At 39.5% G+C, this 21,747-nt stretch overlaps 1 protein-coding gene across 4 annotated transcripts in view; it reads left to right on the top strand.

Annotated features, from left to right (window-relative positions):
- Nucleotides 1–21,747, top strand: part of NRIP1 (nuclear receptor interacting protein 1) — an 82,624-nt gene that overhangs the window by 47,346 nt on the left and 13,531 nt on the right. Inside the window, exon 3 of one of the 4 annotated variants that reach the window (XM_061366686.1) lies at nucleotides 6,960–7,008. The exons of the other annotated variants lie outside the window; for them this stretch is intronic. The gene's annotated coding sequence lies outside the window, so the exon portion shown is untranslated. The remainder of the gene's footprint in view (nucleotides 1–6,959; nucleotides 7,009–21,747) is intronic. 4 annotated transcript variants of the gene reach the window in all.

Below are 21,747 nucleotides of genomic sequence, written 5' to 3'. Positions count from 1 at the left end.
GAAGGATGTTTGCAGAATTAAAACTTTTTTTGTCAGCTTTACTGAATGAACATGTACTGAATCTTCAGGTAACACTAAAATCTTCATGAGAATTTTGCAACACAGCTTGGCCTGGGCTGGAGTGAGCTACTATATCTGGGGGAGGGGGAACCCCTCAGGCCCCTTGCACCCAAACCTTCCCCCCCAAAAAAAACCAACAGAAAACAAAAACCAACCAACCAACCAACCAAAAAACAAACAAAAAACTCGTACCAAAAAAAAACCCCAAACCCAAAATAACACAACCAAAACCCAGAACACCAAATAAAATTAATCAGATTTAAAATATGTTCTTACGATCCATTGGAGGCAGGCAGTTGATTCCAGCATTGGTTAACTGTGTAACATTGCCTTTTGTCTGGAAAGACTGAAGTTTTAAATAAGAGTTGGTGCTGGAGCGTATCATCAATTTGGGCAGATGTTAGAGGCAAATTCCAGTTTATGTGTGTTTTTGAAAGGTACCTGTTCCCTGCTTGAGATTGTGAAATGCCTGTTAGCAATCTCCAGCTCCTTTCCTTCTGTTATCATGCTTTACCCTAGTAAGGAAAGAGGAAATGGAGGTGTTGCATAACTTCTCTAAGTAAACAGATTTTCTGTGCAGATAGATACTGAAGGCAGCCTTAACCAGGGCTACAAGCCTCCAGGTTCCTGCTAATGCCAAAGGCAGTTGTGTAATTAGTGGCCTTGTGTACTGAACTGAGACTGCTTTGAAACCTCTGGAGGGAAATATTTTGTCTATTATGTTGGTTAACTTTCCCTGAAAATTAAAAGTGTTGCTGATACTCCATTGGGGTGGTAGGGGAGGATTTTACAAGGCCTGATAAATAAGCTCTGATATCTTTTTCCTGACCATTGGACAAAACATCAGCAGCAGAATCAAGCTGAATGATTGAAATCGAGCCATCAGTAAAAATGAAATCAGTCTTACTTGAGTGGGTGATCATGGTAAGATAAGGAAGTGGAAAGCTGCATTTAGAAGTTTTTGTGTGGTTTTAAGATGTTTTCACTGTAAAATTGTAGAAAGAATTGGGACCTGGGTTTGGTACTTGGCACAATTTCGGTCATGGTAAATGAACTAAAGTAGACAAGATTATTAATCTTTATCTAATGTATTCTCCTGAAGCCATTTGAAAAACCTGGGGTGTATTAAAAGTTTCAAACAGCTTTTTCTCTTTGTTTCTACAAACCAAAGATTTGAACAGAATCAGCATCAACCATAATGACAGTGACTGTTAGCAACTGGAAGATTTGAGGTATTTCCCCTCCTCCCAGATTTACAGTTTTTGTCAAGCCAATTTTTGTCAGCCAAGGGTTAAACCACGACACCACTTGATCTGTTATCTCTCACTCTGGCAAAGAGTACATGTGCCAGGTATCTGCAAGTTCTACAGATTAATAAGAACTAAGTTAGTTATTGAGTTTGGTCAGTTTGGAAACTTGCAGCTTCATAAACTGGAATTGGGTCAAGAGGAAATGGCCTCAAGCTGTGCCAGGGAGGCTTAAACTGGATATTAGGAAACATTTCTTCACCAAGAGGGTGGTCGGCATTGGAACAGGCTTCCCAGGGACGTTGTGGAATCACCATCCCTGAAAGTGTTCAAAAACCATGTAGAAGAGGCCCTTAGAGATGTGGTTTAGGGGTGGACTTGGCAGTCATGGTGTAAAGGCTGGTTTTGATCTTAAAGTTCTCTTCTAACCTAGTTGATTCTAGGAATTTGAGTTTGCAGGAGCTCATCAGGTAAAATGCTAATGTTGACTGTTAAAGGCACTGTCCTGTGCTTTTTTGGCTTTCTAAATGGGAGGTAGACTTGTTTCTACAGACTTCGTCCTAGTTACTGGTGCAACTTGCAGAGTATGCTCAGTCAGGCTTCGCGTAATCCAGGGTTCCAGAGCCTGAGCACCACAAAACATTTTAACACACATAAAAAAGAAAAAAAGCCTCCTGTTTCAACTGATTTGCCCCTGCAGTGTCAGTCACCGTCATAGCTCTGCCTCTAGCATGGACTGCTGCAGTCTTGCTTATACACTGGTGTACCTATGGATGAATGCACACCTTGTTTTCTAGTCTGTCCAAGCAGTCCAATGCTGTGAATGTATTGCAGCTGAATTAGACTGGTAAAAAGCAGGTTTTGACAGCTTTCTAAAGCAAATAAATAAAAATGGACCTGTTTGGGAAGGAAGTGCTTAGATACATGTGTACATGTTTATGCATGCTTGAGTATGAGAGATCCTTATTTTAGGATAAAAAGGACTTTGTTGTTCTTGGTTAGGAAAGAGAGTGAAAGTGGGCAGAGGATCATAAGAGCCACTCCTGCAAAACTCTTTGCTGCTGCAGCTATGCAGTGATCCTTCCAGCTCCAATGAACAAAATAGTACTTGCCCAGCTCATTAGGACTGTTTCAGTAGGTCAGATCTCTTGACAAGTAGGAGAAGTTTATGGAATTATGGTTTTGATCCTAATGCCATCATTCATCTTTTCAGTTCAATACTGACACAGTTGTTTTCTCAGACAGAATATAATTTCAGTAGGTATAGTGGAAAACCTGTACTGGCTGTAGTTGACTGACACATATCTCCCCCTAAAGGTGATGACAGTGCTGATATTTTTTCTGATCTTGGAAGACAAAAGCATTTATTGTGGTGTGCAAGTCCTTTTTCCTTTAGTAAGCCCCATTGTTTCCTCAAATCAGTGCTCAGTTCTTTTTTTGTTTCACCAGTGGTGGGCAGGAGGGATGAGGCACCACCCACAAATGGTAAAGAGAGAATATCTTGTTATTGAAGGGCTAAATGAGATTTAGAAAATCTTTCTTTGCTATGGGTGTAGACTTCACGTAACTGTGGGTGAGTTGCTTAATCTTCCTTGTATACACTGTTCCTCATGTGTAAAGTGGGAATATTTCAAAGGACTGCTGTGATATCTTCACTGATGTTTGTAAACTGTGCTGTTTTGTCTGTATATCAAATAACATTTTTCTTTCAGTTTTGACAGTGCCCAGTAGCCTTCAACATGGTTTAGACCCACACAGTGCATATAATGAGAGGTCCTGAGGAACAATAGAGGAGTAAAATTACTATGATCAGTCTGTAAAGAGCAGCAGCCATCTAACATCAGATACTTAGATGTCAGATTGAAATGTCTTTGGTAACTAAAATGCCTCTTATTGTCATTAATTTGTTTGAGTGAGGATTTTTATGACCTCAGTTTACGTGTAAGTAACATAGAAATGAATTCTGAGGTTAATTCAAGTCCAAAATAGTTTGGGATTTTCTTTTCCAGATTCATGTAGTGAATGAATAGTCTATGAAAGTCCCTTCTATGGTTAGTAATGTTGCATGCTATCTGCAGCTTGGCGGTGGAGTACATCAAGGGTTATTTTTTTAATTACGGAGTTTTGAAATGATGGTTGTATGTTGCCTCAAGGAAAGGAAGGATGCTTGGTCAACTTCAGACACTTCTCAGCTTTTCTATCTGTGACTATCATTTTAACAAAGAAAATAATTTCATGGAAGGGTAGTTCAGATGCATGTTCTGTGTAATTTGCAAGTGTGGGCTCTTGCATGTAGTTACAGCTGACAGTACAGTCAGCGGAGGGAAAAGTCTCTTATCAACAGTACTCTGCTCCTAAGAGCATTTCTTCTGTTCTCCATGATTTATGAGGTCACTACGTGAAAGGTTTTTTGCGGCATTCAGCTGGTCATGATGGAGTGCAAGCCAATTTGAAATTTAAAATGGCTGGATGAACTTTACTATGCAAAAATTAAACTTGTAATCAAATTTGCCAGTCAAACAAAGAGAAATGTTTAATTTAAACAAGAGAGGTTTTCATGTCAGTACCTAGAGCAGGAAAGGTTTTGCTGACATATCCTGGTCAAATAGTCTGGGGTTTTTGGATATGCATTAGGAAAACTATCATAAATACTGCTGCCTTTCTCATGATCGGTATCTGTGTGGAACGTGGATCGTGCTTGCTCTTGGAAAATACCCACGTATATTAAACTAAGGCAATAAAAGGTCAGCACAAAAATTCCTGGAAAACTTGAGAAAGATACTTCCAGTAACATCTCATGTTCAGATGGATTAGCAGAAAGGGAACTGTTGTTATTCCATGTTCTTTAGAGTCATTTGTGTCTTACCAGGCAGCTGACAAAAATAATTTACATTCAGTGCACACTTTGCTTCTCATATGTAGAAGTTAATTACAAGAATAGTTTAGTCTATTAATTTTCATTCTGGAATCTTACTCCCAATCCCCCTATATAAGTGGAGCTTTTGGCCTGACTTTTCTCTTTACCTCCCCACCACCACTTTCTCAACAATAGGTTGCAGTCAAGATGTTTCAGATCTTGCAGTCCTCCCACTTGTTCCACTGGTCAAGATCAAAGTAAAAATAATCTAAACTCCTGAAGACTTTTACTTCCTGTCCATATGCATTGTAACATGATGTTTATTGCAGTGCAGCGGAAATGCTTCCTACAATGGTAGAGAAAAACAGCTTGTGTTTCAGGAACCACGCTATCTAAAATTTCATCTCTGGCTTTACATCTTAATGAAGCAGGTTGCTTATATCCTTTCACAGTGTGCACTGTCCTACATCATCTTGTTTCTGCTGCTCTTTTACATGCTTCTGGGGACTTTATGCTTCTGAGACACTGTCCCAGGCAGCCTCACTGTCTTCACCTGCTGTTGACGCTTTTCTACCTTATACCTACCTTTCCCCCTACAACTCCTCCTTTCCAGTTAGTTATCCCTGTATCTTGTTTTAGCTTGCAAGCACTTTTGGGTCATAGCGTAGAATATACGGGAATATAAAATGTTTTACAATAGTAATTATGCTAGTGTGTTTCCCAGCAAATATCAAGCACAGACAGACTTGATCTCATAAACCTGGCAGCATATAGAGAAGGTGAGTGGAATTTGCATCATGGTAGGTTTTTCCTGGTAAGCCAAACAGTTCACCTTCAGAAGTGCTACAAGCAAGCTTTGGGTTATGTGATTTAATAGAGAAGATACCAAAGGGACTTCAGAAGGAAGAGTTAAGTTCTATGTGCAATAAAACTGAAATCAGAGGTGGACCTAGTGAATCAAATCCCTCTGATCTGAGGAATAGAAGGGGAAATTATATTCTGAAAGGTGAAGAATTTGCAGAGTTAAGTCTGCTGTTTGGGCTCAGAAGATAATTTCATTAAGGCAACCGAGATACAAAAGTCCTCCTTTGTTTCATTGAAAGAAGTCTTACGTTTAGCTGGTACTTGAGGCAGGTCTCACTGTGCCTTCACCTTCCTCCTCAAAAGTTTGCTTGTTCATGTTGTGTTTGGTACCATTTGCTGTCATAATAAAAAAAAAAAAAAACAACCTCTCTGAGAAGACTTTTCCCTAGGAGCAGTGTCTCCTTTCCTTCTCTGGTCATTCTTCTATCTGTGCTCTCTGAAGCAATAGCAGATTGTGTTGGGCTAAGGATATTGTCCTTGTACCAGCCAGGGAAGGGAAGGTGCTTTCACTAGATTTTTAATAGCAGCAGCTCAGGATAAGGGTAGCCCTTGGATGCTGGTTTTTCTTCTTTCTACATTATATTTTAGCCCTCCTGTACCCATTTCCCCATATCATTAATCTTTGTGTTCTGTTGATCTTTTAGCATGTATCACTCTTTCTTTTCTCTCCAATCATATGTAGTAAAAGAAAAGTTTTGGGTGAATCTGTATTATTACAGCAGCATGTATTGTTGCACTGCAAAAACAATAAAGGTTTTTTTTTTCTTCTGTAAGAGAAGGGAAAACAGACTTATTCTGGAGACCAGTGTTGCTCTAGGGCTTCATTTAATTGTTGTCCAGTTGAATTCATATTATGTGTGTACTCAGCATCTCATAGGTGCAGTGTATTTATTTTAAACTTCGTACAGCCTTAATGAGGGAAAGGGAACAAATAGTGTGGTGTGAATCTGTGAGGAAAGGCAAGCAGCATACATCATTTGTGTTTTGGCTTGTGGTTATGCAGGAAGTATTTTGGGTGGATTTGGATTAATTTTTGCTACAGTGATTTACTGTTGGAGCAGAGGAAGAAATAGCCTCCAGAGTGCTGATAGTCTTTGCCTGGGGGGAGCAGTGCAGAAGCATAATGGAATTTCCTGTGAGAGGTGCCTGAGTATTACAGTAAACACGAGTGTTTGTGGAAACAAAAGAGTAAGGAAGAAGGACACATTAAGTGGTTAGGCTATGTGGATAGAAATAAAGTTATTAATGTCTGTAGAACTCTGATGAGAAATTTTAGACTCAATCTGGAGTAAGAGAAAAACAATTGAAAACTTGAAGTGAAGGGTTATATGGTCAGAGTGTCTTGAGGGGAAAGGATTACACTAACAGCTGTGTTTTTTGTAGTGTGGAAGGACTGTTGATGTCCATAATGTTACAGAAGTGTGGTTGTAGAAGTAGGGAGCTGAGAGAAGACTAGAGTAACTTCAGGATAATAGTGGGAGAAGATCAGTAAGATTTTTAGAGGAGGAGGATGCAATGTCAAAGGTGTGTGCTGTTTGCTTGATTGTTGTTTGTTTTTCTTTTTTGAAGTCATTGTGGTAAATGGGTAGTGTCAGCATAAAGGTAATCTCCTGATAACAACTTTTTCTGACAAAGTGGATAGCATTAATGAGGTGAGGAGACTTAGCTCTTTCCTGGCAGGTTACCTTTACCAGCTTGCTCAGCTCAGTTTTGCTGGTCAAGCTCTGGTAATGTCACAAACTGACCATAGATATAACCAACTTCAGGCAAAAACTATTTTAGTCTGTTGATACCTTGTTAAGAAGCAAGATGTACTTCCTGTCATGAGCTGATACTGAATTAACAGAATGACATTCCTGTTGCAGTAGAAATAAAATTTGTTTTCATCATAAGTTTCTGCATCCTGATATGAATGTATTTATTTTTGGCAGGGTGGAGTGAAAAGCAGATTCACAAAGAACCAGCATTGGCAATTGAAAGGTACGAATCCCTGCCCCTGAACTTGAGAAGTTTACTAACCTGTATTTTTTTCCCACCCCAGGTGTGGAGTGGTAACTTCATCTAATTCACACTAGCTTTGACTGTATCCCCCTTAAAAATTCTGAGTCTATTTCACATCCCCAGATAGTCTTTGATCTCCTTTTCCTGAGATTGCTAACTAGGGTGCCAAGGTAACAATCTGCTGAAGGTTTCCAGGGAAGCCATAGACATGATCACCTGCCCACCAAAACTTTTCTCAGCAAATGGATTTTGAATTGTGTGCTTTTAGAGCAAGAAGTCTCTTTGAGAAGAGTGGGTTTTTGGTTGTTTGGTTTCAGTTGGGTTTGGTTTTTCCCCCTTCCTATGGTCTTCCTTTGTTGCCCTGTTTGATTTGAACCTCCCTTGGCCAGTATGATTTGCTTCTGCATTAATTTGGTATTTGTGAATCTGCTTGTGATTCTGTAAGATGCTGCAGCCAGATGCAGCCTGAACTGTGGAATGAAATCACATCAATGTAGTCTTCGGTGAAGTTCTTTTGGTATTGCTCACTGATGAAATTTGGCAACAAGGGTTGAACGAATATGTTCTTTCCTAGCATTATGGCAGGATTCTTGTAAGACTCTAATAAGAGAAGAAGCAAAAGTACAGTTTAGTAAGATTACAGGCAGTCAATGAAATTTATCTTCAGGTCATTGACAATACCTTACTGTATATTGATTCAAGATATAGAAAGTGCGAGTTACTTATTGATGGTATATTGAGCTGGGAAATTGCTCTTCTGCATGCGTCAAGCAAAGATGGCTTTATATAATACAAAGGACAGGGGCTGTGACCTGTCAGCCGTGCTCAAATCTCTACCATGAAGCTGTAAATAATACCTAGTCTGATCAGCTGAATCAATAGGGTTGTAGCTATGAAAAATAACTATTATACATGATACTATATGATACATAGTTTAAGCTATTTTCATGGATTTTCACAGGTTCATTTGCTAGATTCATGAATCTTTTGTTTTATTATAATTCCCCTCCCCTCGCCCCCCTATTAAGTAGACATTAAGGGAACAGATTAAAACTGTAATTGCAACTTTGAGATATTTCTGAAGGTGTCATGTCGCTCCTGTCCTGTCCTGTCCTGTCTGTGCCAAAGCTGAGGCAAGATTTACAGAGGTAGATTTGCCACCTACCTCCCACAGCTTTTCATTGTTACCACCAGCCAATTTTGCTAGATGAAGAAATATTATCAGACTTCCAGCATGGGGGAAAACAGATCACCAGCTATAGTTGGTGTGTGTTGAACAACTTGAGGATTGGGAAAGCTGAGTTAACTGATTTCACACCTCTTGTTTGAAAAAGGAAATCCTATGCTGTGTCCTGAATAATAGGAAAATATTCAAATTTTCAATGTGAACCAGTTTGTTTTTAATAGTTATGGTGCTTAAACTGGTGATGTATTGCTGGTTTTCAGTATAGTAGATGTCCACCTATCATGTGCCTAACTCTGCAGCCTTAATATATGTTGCATCAATTAGATGCCTGTCTCATGCACAAACCTGAGCATATGCAAAATAATGTGTCATTATTTTTTATCCTATTAAAATCCACAGACCTATTTATTAGAGAAAATAAGTAAAAAGAAAGTACAAAGTTCAAGGACTTGCTACTAAATTATTCATTGATACAATATTTAAACATTTTTAAAAACTTGATTTGGGATTTCACATATGTAAGTATAACCACAGACAATATAATTTATTTTCCTTTAATGTACCTTTACAGGATTGGGCATTGGCAGCCATCCAGTGCTTCAAGATAATCCATTGTTGTGGCCTGCTTGACTACTAAATTGACCAGAAGTACTCTCTTTGTGCTAGCTGTCATTCTCATTTTTGTTGCTATATTGGCTAGTCATTTGTTGCAGTTAGCACCCCTTAAAAGACAGCACACTTGAAATGCTTTTCTTTAGTCTCTCTGTGCAGAAAGCTGTTTAAGAGGCAGACGTAGAGAAATGGAATGGAATAGAATTGGGTAAGAGACCAAAATCACCACTGGCTGCTGGTAGCAGCCTGCCTCATCCCTGCTGCTTGAAAAATGGGCGATTTGATTAAAAATTCAGAACTAGCAGAAGCCCCCCTGCTCTTGCAGGTTATATGTATAAAAGGTGTCTGCATGTATTTAATAGAAAATGAAATGGGGGGGGGGGGGGGAGCAAAACAAAAACTACCAAAAAAAAAAAACCAAACCCAACCACCATCCGCCTAACTGCTGCTGACTTTTTTTATTAAAGGGTTGGTTATGCTGATTAAAGTGTTTTTCATCGTATAAGCATGAGAGAAGACCTAAACTGATAGTGAATGAACAGTTATTCTCTGTAATATAGTTCAATTAACATAGATGCTTTTTTTACCTATTCCAATTTTCATGCATTAGTAAATTTAAATAAGCTATATTACTCCAAATATACTTGCTTTAGAGTCTGAAGTGTTAGATAGCGATACTGCTAATAAGTTAATGTGTTTCCTAGAATTTTTTGGTTGTGAAATATCTTATGTATTCACATTTTCATATGTGTTTGGTCCTCAGAGTACATGATGGATTTTTTTTCTGTGGATGTTGAATGAAATTTTTTTTGTTTGGTTTTTTTTTTTTTTTTTGGGGGGGGGTTGATTTTTTTTGTTGTTTTTTTTTTTTTTAATCTTGAATTATAATCATTGCCTGATTTAATTTTCCTTTTTTGTTTGTTTGGTTTTTTTTTTTGTTGTTTGTTTGTTTGTTTTGTTTTGTTCCTGACACTTCAGTGCAGTGAGAAGCTTTATCAGCCTTTCACAAAATGGGAAGGATAGAAATTCTGCTTGAAGGAAAACAAAACAAAACAACAACAACAAAACAACAGCCCAACAACAAACCTAAACCTCCCCTTTTCTTCCATTTTGCTGAAAGGTTTTAGAAAAGGAGGGACTAAGGAAGAGTAGAATTCCATTGCCCGAAGGTCTACAAGTTAATTCGGTATGATTTTAAAGCAGTAACTGTTTTAAGACCTGATGAATCACTATCAGAGCTAAAAACACCTACACTGTAGCACTGAGAAGCTTGCATCCCAGACTTCAGGACTGGTTTGTATCTGATTCTAGTAGCTCAGGCAATACTATAGCTTAGAAAGGTGACAATCTAATTCTTATGAAGTCTGTTTTCAAAAAAAGAGCCTTTCAGAAAGACTGCTGCAAATCTAACACCCATAGGAGAATTAAATGGAGAAAAATCAGTTGAAGCACAAATGTTGAAGCACAGCTGAAACAAGATGCAGGAGGGTGTGTGATGGTATGAAGGTTTTACTGGCAATATCTGAGATGCCTGCATATAAGCGAGTTGTGCAGGTCACCCCAAATGGGCTCCAGTAAAAGCTTTAATACAAACATGAATGCTCCTATTTATAGACATGGCTCTTTGTCTAAGTATAAACTGCTCCCAGTCATGTCTAGACTAGCATCAGAGCTGTGCTGGTATTGAAAGTAGGGGTTCAGAAGTAAGCGTACAAGCCACACTATTCTGTATGTTACTGTTTATTGCAGCGATCATCTAAACTTTGTGGGAGCAGTAAATCTTTAAATGTCATATGACATTATGTCACCCAAGACACCTTTTCTTCCTCTTGTTAAGCATTGGAAGGTATGTCTGGTGGATGTGACCCATAAGCTAAATGCTCTTCAGCATGTGTTTAAAGCTTTGAGAATGTATCGGTGGGTGGATGGATAGATGGATAGATAGATCAGCGAATGACTTTCATTGCTAACTATTTCCAGCAACTGAGTTTTAATGAGTCTTTCAACTGTTGCTGCTGTGTTTAATCTGCTCACTTATTCAATGTTCAGCATTAAAGAAGCTTTCTAGGAGGCAAATGTTGTCCTTATTACAGAAGAGCTTAGTTTGATTCTGTTGAGTGCAGACCTTGTGTTAAGAGTTCTTTTGGGGTTTTTTAATTGAGAAATATATGCTGTGTGCACAGTTGATTAGGATGAATAAACAATTGCTGTGCTTGGAAAATGCACATCCAAATATACAGTTGCTATGTTAAGATAAGTAACTTGGACTGCATGAAGTTATAAACTCTGGTCCTGATTCTGTAGTGGTGGACTTACTGTCATGTCCTATACTTGTGAGTTTCCCTTTTGGACTTTTGATTTCATATGTATCAACACATAGCTGAACAGAGTGAAAAGCATGGCAAAGAGTGTCCACTGCTCCCTTTTCATTTAAGGTAAGGGTTCTTCTTTAATTTACCTAACATCTCTTGTCAAAATAAATATCAGGGCAGCTGCTCTTAAAGGTAGGGAATGCTTTAAACATGTAATGTACCAGTGTGAAGAAAATGTAGTGTAGCGGTATTTCTGGTAAGCGTACTAAAAAAAAAAATATATCTAGGAGCTTTGTTCAAATGCCAGCTCTTACATCAGTCCTCTTTGTAATCTTTCTTGCTGATCTGTGACCTTGACCTTGTGTTTGTGTTTGTATGTCAAGTCTATTTTAGGAAGGGACAAACTAAGTTCAGTTTAATAGGATTTATACTCCAGCTTCACAAGATGCCTCAGTAAAATAGAAAAATTAAAATATTGAAATCAATTATTTTATTTCCAGTTATGTTTTCAGATCTTGAATATATTGACCATTTATTTGTTTTTAATTCTGTTGAGAAGATGCTTCTTAAAAAGGCATCTTTATCTCACCAATGAACTCTTCTAAATTCAGCACAGAAATTCTGCCTGGATGTGGGGTTTCCTTTGTGAGAATCTCACTGGTAGTAGTGTTTTCATTTGGCATAAGTCTGGGCTTGGTACCGAAAATAATCCCTGCTTTTTGTCCTTCCTTGTGCCACTCTTGTAGTCACACATAAAACGACTGTGAAACAACCTCTCAGCAGTATCTTTGGGGTTCTGATGGTGATGAGGTCCTTGGTCTGACTTGCCTTGAAGGAGCTTCCTATGGGGATGCTTGTGTTGCTACTGGGAAGGTGGCAGGCGTTAGAGGCTGCAGATCCATAGACCAAGGCAAGGCTACAACTTGTGACAGCAGCTTAACAGTTGGATCAGACAAAAATTCTTGTGAAACCATGTTTTGTATACATTTGAGTGTGCAGCTTGTGAACTAGTTTATTATTTTATTTATTTTATTGATTCCTAGGATTGTTCTTCATGGTGATTTGAGATGGTATTCATTTCTAGAGATCAAGACAGAGCTTGCTAGCAGCCAGGTAGGCTCTGATGTGCTGGTGCTGCTTTCATTCACCCAGAGCTCTTGAGCACAGGCTTAATTTTAGACCTATGCTAACATGGCAGTGAAGTTGGTTGGTGTAATTGAAGTTTGGGCATACGGCCTTTGTAACAGCTTAGTGAGCCTGTTGGTTTGATGGGCACTGTCACAGAATCATAGAATGTTTAAGGTTGGAAGGGGCCTTAAAGATCATCTATTTCCAACCCCCCTACCGTGGGCAGGGACACCTCCCCCTAGACCACATTACTCAAAGCCCTGTCCTGGCCTTGAACGCTTCCAGGGATGGGGCAGCCACTATGACAGATGGCCAAAATTAGTACGTATGTGTAAGTATGGAGTAATAGATTTATTTTTAATAGGTCTTTTATTTTGGCGGTAATGTTATCATATGTAGCAAATCACACACTTTCTTCAGAAATCAATTACACATCTGTAGTTTGTTTTACACATTTTTTAAAAAGGTGTGATCACCTGTTTCAATTTTCTTGACATTAATGGAACAGGTGGTAACAGTAATTAGCTTTTCTTGCTATTTTGCAGTTATTTCCTTCATTTAGCACTTATAAAAGATAAATATAAAACATATTAGTGAAAGCTCTTTCCCACAACTGCGATGGCATATTGTGTTTTTTTTTTCTTGGTATGCTTGCCATTTTTATCAACATAAAATTTGAGAAATTACTTCAAAGTGTGTGGTGTTGTATTGAGGGGTAGTTAAACACCTCCCCTTGCTGCCCATCCTCTGTTCCTACCATGGCTTTGTGATGGTGAATAAAGTTACCAGTTTTGAGCTAAGTCTGTATTTTACTTGTTCTGATTTGACTTATGGCCAAGATTGAGTTGCAATCCAATTTCTAATGTCTGGGGTATTATTAACTAACTGATCATCTCTATATACATCTATATGATTCAAAAGGCTTTTAGCATTTTACTTAGGGTTTTATGTTATGCATGTTTTCAGATTAACTCTGGCACAGTGGTAAGATGAGGGCTTTCTGTGACATTCTTTAGATGTTGTTAGTGTTTTCTCCCCAGGTTTTGTAAAAACAGGTTCTTGTGTTGTATCTTTCATTCCACTTGGGCTTATTGCTATTTTGGAGAGAAAAAAAAATAATTTTTTTATTGCAGTTGAACTATTAGAGACCTTCTTGTAACGCAGGTTTTTCTTTTCCCCACTTAACCGAAATTGTGAGCCTTTTCTGTGTCTGCAGCCTTTAGAAACATCATGTACATAAGCGGAAATCTCTATAATAGAAACTACATTGTTCTTCCCACTAAGAAAAAAAACCAAGCCCCCTCAAAAAAGAGGAGGACCTCCCCCCAAAAAAAACCACAAAACAAACAAAAAAAAACCACCTCAAAACCAACTCAACCCACAAGAAAACCCAAAGCACAACCACTAAACCACAAACCAAAAAACCAAATCATCTGGGTCTTTAGCATGGATTTATGGGGTATTACATATAATTGAATAGATCCTGTACATTTTATCTTGCTATGGAATGACTGTGTATTTTTGCTTGGTTAGCTGAAAACTGTTCTGAGGGAAAGTCTAGAAAGTGCCTCTCATTTATAACTAACCATGAAACACTTGGTCCCAAGTGGAGCACAACTACTACTATCAATAGAAGCTGTGCACTACTTTTCAGTGCTTTCCAGTTTGGTCTTTGTGAAACCAGTTCTTTCTTAAAACAACATTAAATGACTTATAATATGACAAATCACCTAACATGTATAGTTATTCCAACAAATCCAAGAAAATGCACAATTTCATTTTCAGTGCTGTCAATAAATGCCTGTATGTTTAGATCATTTCAGCAAGCAGAAGGTCAGAGCTGTGTGGAAATGCATTATCTGCATGCATTGATCATAACTCAAAAGCATGATTGTCCAGAAGAGGACATTGATTTCTTCACTGTATATTAATCAAATGTCATTCTTGGGGATTTGGTGTAGAGTTAAATGCATAATCGGTGATTTATTTCTGTATCTGTTGAAGGGAATGTGAATCTGGTTGTTAGTTTCCTTTTAATTACTTATTTATGCAGCTGGCTCGCAAAGATGGGAAAGGTGCATCTTTTGACCATTCTGGTACACCTACCATATTATCCACCTCTCTATCCTGAAAACAGGTCTTGGTATATATTTTCATGCCTATTTGTTTTTGTTTCTTGAATAAGAAGACTCAACTAACCAAAAGCCTTTCGGCTCACTGTACTCCTGAGCTTTGATCAACACACAGCCTAAGTTGAGATTTAGTGATAGGCGCTATTTCTGGATTCCTGTCCTTACTGAGGTTAGAGTGGGATGTAGCTTTTCTGCCTTATCATTTCATTTCTGCCCTTTTTGTCTTCAGTAGCAGAAAATCATTGAGCAGTGACTTATGGGGCAGGTTTAGAAGTCAAATACTCCATTCCTTCACAGGTGGCATGGCATTTCTAGGTTGAATGTAATATGGAAAAAAATAGACAACTGACAAAGAGTTGGCAGAGAGTGTTTCTAAGTTTATGTCTGAATGTTAGCAGATCCTGATCAAGAAACAAACTCAAATATGCCCTTTACAGTACCATTACAGAACAAAATAGAGATATTTCTGCAGTAGTATTTATAGGAACAAGTATATGTACATTCCTCTGTGCTAAAGAATTGACTGAAATTTTTGTGAACTGTTCAGTTAGAGAGCTAAATTGTAAGTTATATGAATGGGGTGGCTTTTCCACATCCAAGAGTGATCATTTTTATGATGCTCAATTCTTTTACTTGTTACGATAACAAATACTAATTTAAGGTAGGCTAACATAAGCTTTTGTTTGAAGAGTGCCAAAACCAAAAGCTGGCCACACCATGTGACTCATCTCTGAATTTAGCAGAACTTAGCAGGAGGTTTTTAAGTGGGGGACAGTTTTGGATTAAGCTGTGTACAGTGCTTGAGTGTACTTGTAAACCTTGAGGGCTGCTACTAAGGCTTTCACAAACTCAGCTTTTATGGCACTTGTGTCTGTCCCTCATTTCCCCTTCCCCATTTACTTACTTCAGCTGTTTTGGGGGTATGCTTGGTTTTGGGGTGTTGATGGGTGAGGGTTTTTTTCTTGTTGTCCAGATGGGTTTGTGTTTTCGGGAGGGGGAAAGGGGAAGGGTTGTTCAGTTTTGGTTTGGGGGGAGGGGGGTTTCTTTGCTTGTTTGTTCTTTTTAAAATCAATTAATTTCACGGTGTCATAGAATGGTTTGGTTTGGAAGGGTCCTTAAAGATCACCTAGATCCAAACCCCCCTGCCATGGGCAGGGGCACCTTCCACTATACCAGGTTGCTCAAAGCCCCATCCAGCCTGGCCTTGAACACTGCCAGGAATGAGTCGTCTACAGCTTCTCTGAGCAACTTGTTCCAGTGACACCACCCCTGCAGTAAAGAATTTCTTCCTACTGTCTAATCTAAATCTACCTTCTTTCAGTCTAAAGCCATTCCCCCTTGTCCTATCACCACATGCGCTTGTAAAAAGTCCTTCTCCAGCTTTTTTGTAGGCCCCCTTCAGGCACTGGAAGCTGCTCTAAGGTCTCCTCTGAGCCTTTTATTCTCCAGGCTGAACAAGCCCAGCTCTCTCAACCTGTCTTCATAGGAGAGGTGCTACAGCCCTCAAATCGTCTTCATGGCCTCCTCTGTGCTCACTTTAGTAGGTGCATGTCCCTCTTGGGTTGGGAGCCCCAGGGCTGGATGCAGCACTGCAGGTGGGGTCTCATGAGACTGGAGAATAGGGGCAGAATCCTCTCTCTTGGCCTGCTGGTAACACTCCTTTTGATGCAGCCCAGGATACAGTTGGCTTCCTGGGTTGTGAGTGCACACTGCTGGCTCGATCAACACCCCCAAGTCCTTCTCCTCAGGGCTGGTCTCAGTCCATTCTCTACCCAGCTTGTATTTGTGCTTGGGATTGACCTGACCCAGGTGCAGGATCTTGCACTTGGCCTTGTTGAACTCCATGAGCTTTGTGCTGGCCCAGCTCTCAAGAGTGTCAAGGTCCCTCTGGATCCTATCCCTTCCCTCCAGTGTCCCCACACAGCTTGGTGTCATCAGCAAACATGCTGAGGGTACACTCACTTCCACTGTCTGTTTCACCGACAAAGATACCCAATACCGACCTCTGCAGAACACCGCTTGTCACTGGTCTCCGCTTGGACTTTGAGCTGTTGACCACAACATTTTGAGTGTGACCATCCAGCCAATTCCTTATCCACCAAGTGGTTCATCCATCAAATCCTTGCCTCTCTAGTACAGAGACAAGGATGTTGTGCAAGACAGTGTCAAACACATTGCACAAGTCCAGGTAGATGATACCAGTTGCTCTTCCCTTATCCACCAATACTTTCTTGTTTTTCCCCTCCTTACTGGTAAGCTGGTGAAGTAAGCTTCACGAGCATGAGGCACATGTAACTTAGGCAGAAATGTCTGCCTGTGGCCTTGTGTAAGCTGCACACTGCTTTCCGCAAGAAGTACTGACGTGAGTTGAGTGCCGTCACTGGACAAGTCATGGCATACCAGAGCTATGTTGAAATACCCTGCTTCTTGGGGCAGGCTAATCTCCACGGGCTCCCTTGCTGCCAGGCTGGGCTTACTCACAGTTGAGCTGTCTTGGCTTTTTCCTGTACATGCCAGTCTGCAGTGCAGACATAGCTGTTTTTCTGAGCACCACCGCTCTTTTCTTGCTGTAGTTCGTGCTCATGCTATCCCATCTCAGGGGGACAGGGCTAGATGGGCATTCCTTTGTGACATGCTTCCTCAGTGTCGCGTAAAAGCTGCGATGTATCCAGCACTGCTCAGACTTTGGTCTTTTCCCTTGAAAATGCTTTGCCGCTGAGTTTGAGGCATTCTGACTTCTGCAATGCTCCTCGCGTGGGTACAAATGTGCCTTGCTGCCTTCCTGAAAAGCTCTCTGTGCACGTATGAAAATCTCTCTGACATTTCCACACCTTGCTTAAGCAGACTGTGGAAATACTGTATTCCCCCTTGATACGTAGTACATATCCTCCCAAAGCTCCTTGTCCCTGTGAGGTGGTATTGCGTGGTCTGGGTGAGTCACAGATTCCTGGACTGTAGGGAATCCCATATGAAATTTGAGGAGCAGAAGGTTACTGAGATGAGGTGCCTGAATCCCCCTTTCCACACCCCAGAAAGAATATGTAGGAACAGCCTCCCCTTCCTTATGTGCCTCTTGGGCCATGATTAACAACAACAGTAATTAGGATTTACATTTACAGTCTCTTAAAAGCCAACGTCAATGTAAATAGTCTACTGCCAGAACAGCTGGGTTTTTTTCTTCCCTATTCAGCTGTTGGTTCACTAACATTTCAGTCCAGTGGTCTGTCAAATCTTACTCTCACAGGAAGAACTTTTTTATGTCTGCTCTGCTGTTGGTTCTGCATTCCTGTCAATTTTATATAACAGGATTTCTCGCTTATTCTGGGTTTGTCTGCTTTCATAAAACAATAGATTTTGCAGCTCTTTGAGCAATTGCGTCAAGTGTTATGGAATCAGTTTTCTGTAGTATTTTTCAAAATCCTACCACTCAAGCTGTTAAAATCATCAGATTTTGATTGGGCTGGTTTCTGTCTGTGCCTTTCTACTCAGCCCCATTTTTTCCCCTAATACTGAAAGAAACCCAGCACCCCATTCTGTTGTCTAAGACATCTTTTAAGAACATGAAGACTGCATTTGGCAGTACACAGCTTAGCAAAACCTTAGGGAGAAGGGTTTTCTGTTTGGTATACTTGTGCAGGATTTATCCTGGAAGCTGCGGCTGTTGCTAACCCTGGCCTTATCCAAAGGAGGTATTTTGTAGAGTGAGCGATGCTGTTCAAGAGGCATCAGGACTGCACCAGCCTGGAGGGAGCACCCCTGCCTGGGATGATGGGGATGCCACCTCTGTGGTGGCGTCAGGGCCTTAGAATCCCCTCCAATAATCTGGCAGCAGCGGGGCTCCTGATGGCTTCAGCATGATTCGCTATGTGGCCTCTCCTCACATAGCTGTTTAAAAGCAGTAGGCTATCCTTTCCATGTTTAAAATGTCTTTTGGAGTCAGTCAGTAGGGCTAACAAAGGGGTGAATAACATGCCAAGCTTCTGGGAAGGAAGCCTGCTTTTGCTTTCTCAAAGTGATATACTATGACTGTAGGAGAGGAGCCTGATGGCTTGTTTTGGGGTTTTTATCCTTGGGGTCTTTTGGTGGGTTTCGGGTTTTGGGTTTTGTTGGTTTTTTTTTGTTTGTTTGTTTGGTTGGTTTTTTTTTTCCCAATTAATTCAGTGTAAAAAAGGTTTGTTGATTCCCAAGTTCATCTAAGTGCAACCATGGAAGAATGCACCCTTTTATTGGTGAATTTTGCTATCCACTATCAGATCACTTTTGGTTTCATTGGGTTATTGGTTTTGTTTGGGTTTTTTTTTGTTTGGTTTGGTTTTTTGTGTGCGTGTGTTTTGTTTCTTGTTGTTGTTGTCTCTTAAGCTACATTTGCAAAGGGAACCTTCAAAATGTCTTGACAGCCTGAATCAAAACTGTGAAGAGGTTTCAGTTGCCCCATTCATCTCAATGGGTTTCTGCTATAAAGTGGGGATTTAGCAAAGCACTTAAATACTTGATTCTGTTAATGCACATGCTTAAGTGCCATTGAAGTACCTGCACATTTGTGCAGCTCTGTGGATTGGGTACCCTGGGTTGTTGGATCAGGCCTCTTATAACTTTAACAGAAAGAGCCAACTGAAGTGCTTCTACCACCACCCTGAATACATCCTTTCTGCTTGCTAAAATCAAAGTGCAAATTGAGCTTAATAACAAAATAATTCTGAACAGGGAGCCTCATTTTCCCCACTTGTTTAGTTTGCTGCAAGATTCTGTTGCAGTTTTCAGTGCATCTATGGAGATCGTAACTTGATTGTGCTCTGCAGCCGTTCACTGCAAGTGGCTGTAAGGATAGAGAACCACTTAAAATCCTATGTTTTACATACTTACTGAAGCTGTTGAGCAACACACAGCATTTAATATGTTTATCCTCAATTATATTTCTGAAGTTTGCATCTGTTATTCCATCTGGGAAAACAGAGTATAGAAAAATAAAATCAGAAATCAGGGAGCCTGTCTGCATCACAGTGAGTAATTGGACCCCTGGTTCCCAAGCTGCCACTGTAATCACTGTACTGCATTCCTCAAATCTGTAGTAATTAAAATGACTGTCAGAGCCATTGGTTGATGCGGTGGGCTGCAGCCTTTACATTTGGGAATATGCGAATGGGAAGTCAGTCAGTAAGAGACTTTTTCTGGCTCTTCCAGTAGTTTCCAACCATTAGAACACTGAATTTGTTAAATAGCTAAAGACTCTAATTTCACAGACCAGTTTGATTTTAGCTCTACAAATTCACATTTTGACTCATTTCAAAAATGGAACATAAAATTAGTAGGGGAGTTTCATAGTCATTAAAGAACTCCGAAATGCAGTTAAGCTCTGTGTGTGTATATATGTGTATATATATGTGTATATATATATATATATATATATACATTTCGAACTATATTAATCATTCTACCAGCATTCATGACTTTGGATAGCCTCTTTCAGTAAGTCTTCATGTGGGTAATCTTCTAGCCATTGCTGATTTCCTAAACAAAAATCTTAATGGCTTCTGTAAGCTTTTTTCGTAAGACTGTGAATTTTGACTACCGAAGACACCCTGGCAATAACAAGCTTTATGAGTTATCTCCATTGGACTGTATAGCCCTCCTGCTCAAGTAATGCTAGTCTAGTGTTGTTAATTTACTGTGTCTCTGTTCCATTTAGCAAAGGGATCTAACTAGAAATCTTAGTCTGGGATATTGGAAAAATGTCTTGTGGATGTCATTTTGCTAGTTTAAATTGTAAACTGATCTTAATTTCTTAAATGGCAGCAGCTGAATATCTGTTGGTTTAACTAGGGAGATGCTGTTTGTTCAGAGTCTCCAATTAGATTTTACAGTTGAGGTGTTCATTAATTAAAAGAATCCTCTAAAAAAAGTAATATTTTCAGGAGTAAAAAGCCATTGGCTCAGAGGTTGCTGTGGTTTAACCTGTTAGATGTGTTCATGTGTTCTCAAACACTGCTATCTTTTGCAGCAATAATACTTTATGGTAAGCAAAGGATATTAGTACCATCATTCTTTTAACATCTTTGTGGTGACTGAGTATATCTAGTTTGCAATCAAAGGAAAACCCCCAACAACTGCAAAAGTAGAATTAATAGTCTGGACATATGCAGTTCAGGGTGCATTCTCGTATTTTGTTGTCTCCCCTATTTGGCACACAGTTTCTCCTTAGGCACTTTTCAAAAGGCTGCAAGGACTGATTTCCCATGGTATGCTCCACCTGGGGAGTGTCTCCCCAGGTTACAGCATTTGTGCTGCAATTTCTGCGGCTGCTTTAGCTCTGTCTAGGTAAACGTGGCTTAATGAGCTGTGATCAGTGCATGCTCCTGGAGGTTCTGCAAATAGCCTCTGCAAAACAAGTGCTTTATTTATTTGTTAGGATGCAGAAATCTGGGAGAAGAGAGCTGAAGCAACAGCAAAGAGTGCATATGCAGTAGTTACGTGGTCAAGAAAGTATGTTATCTTTATCAATTTAGTTTGTTACAGTATTGGCAATTAATACAATTTTTAGGTGTAGAGATTCATAGATATTAGAGACTGATGTTAGAGGCTAATTGCAGTAAGTTTTCTTCAGCCTTTAGTGGGAAATAGGAGATCTATTGATGTATGGCTTCTTTCTCTTCTGCCTTATTTCTTCACGTTTTTTGCCTCTTCAGTTCAGGTAATTTCTAGAATAATAATAACAAGAAATATTATTAACATTTCAGTGGGTCTAGGGAAATTCTTTGCTACAGTCTGTATGTTTTTAAACAATGGCTGCCTTGGTGTACAGATAAACATTAATTTCCAAAGCTGCTTTTGTTTCCACATGACCACTCTTCAAATAGTGGAGGAAAAGCATACTTGGTTCAAAACTGGCTGGAAGTGCTTAGTTATGAGATTGCCTTCAAACCCTGAAATTTACTACTTGGTTTTCCATCACAAATAAAGTGTAACAAGGATTTGTTCTGTCTGTTTTGGGTTGAAACTACAAAATCCCACACAGAGATGCATAAGTTTTTGTAGGAAGAGTAACTTTTAATTAGATAAATCCACATTTAAGTGTTAAGTTATATATTTGAAAGAACATTGTGTCTTCTACAGGTAAATGATGCTTAATGTAGACATGTATGTCTGAGAGAGGTACTGAGACCCCAGCAATAGCTACCATCTTTTCATCTGATATTTAGGTAAATGGGTATACACGTTTACACTACAACTTCATGTTGCTGTTTTAAGTGGATTTGGATTTTGGTTTGTTTTTTCTGTTTGTTTGATTGGGATTTGTTTGTTTGGGGTTTTTTTTAATATTGCTTAGTTTTTAAAGTCTCTAAATTACTTA

Source organism: Neopsephotus bourkii, unplaced genomic scaffold (assembly GCF_033783945.1).
Source record: "Neopsephotus bourkii isolate Nb327-2 ecotype Australia unplaced genomic scaffold, CSIRO-AGI_Nbou_v1 NB_1350, whole genome shotgun sequence".
Lineage (NCBI taxonomy): Eukaryota > Metazoa > Chordata > Aves > Psittaciformes > Psittacidae > Neopsephotus > Neopsephotus bourkii.
Note: the sequence above shows the minus strand (reverse complement) of the source record. Positions and strands in the feature narration are given on the sequence as shown.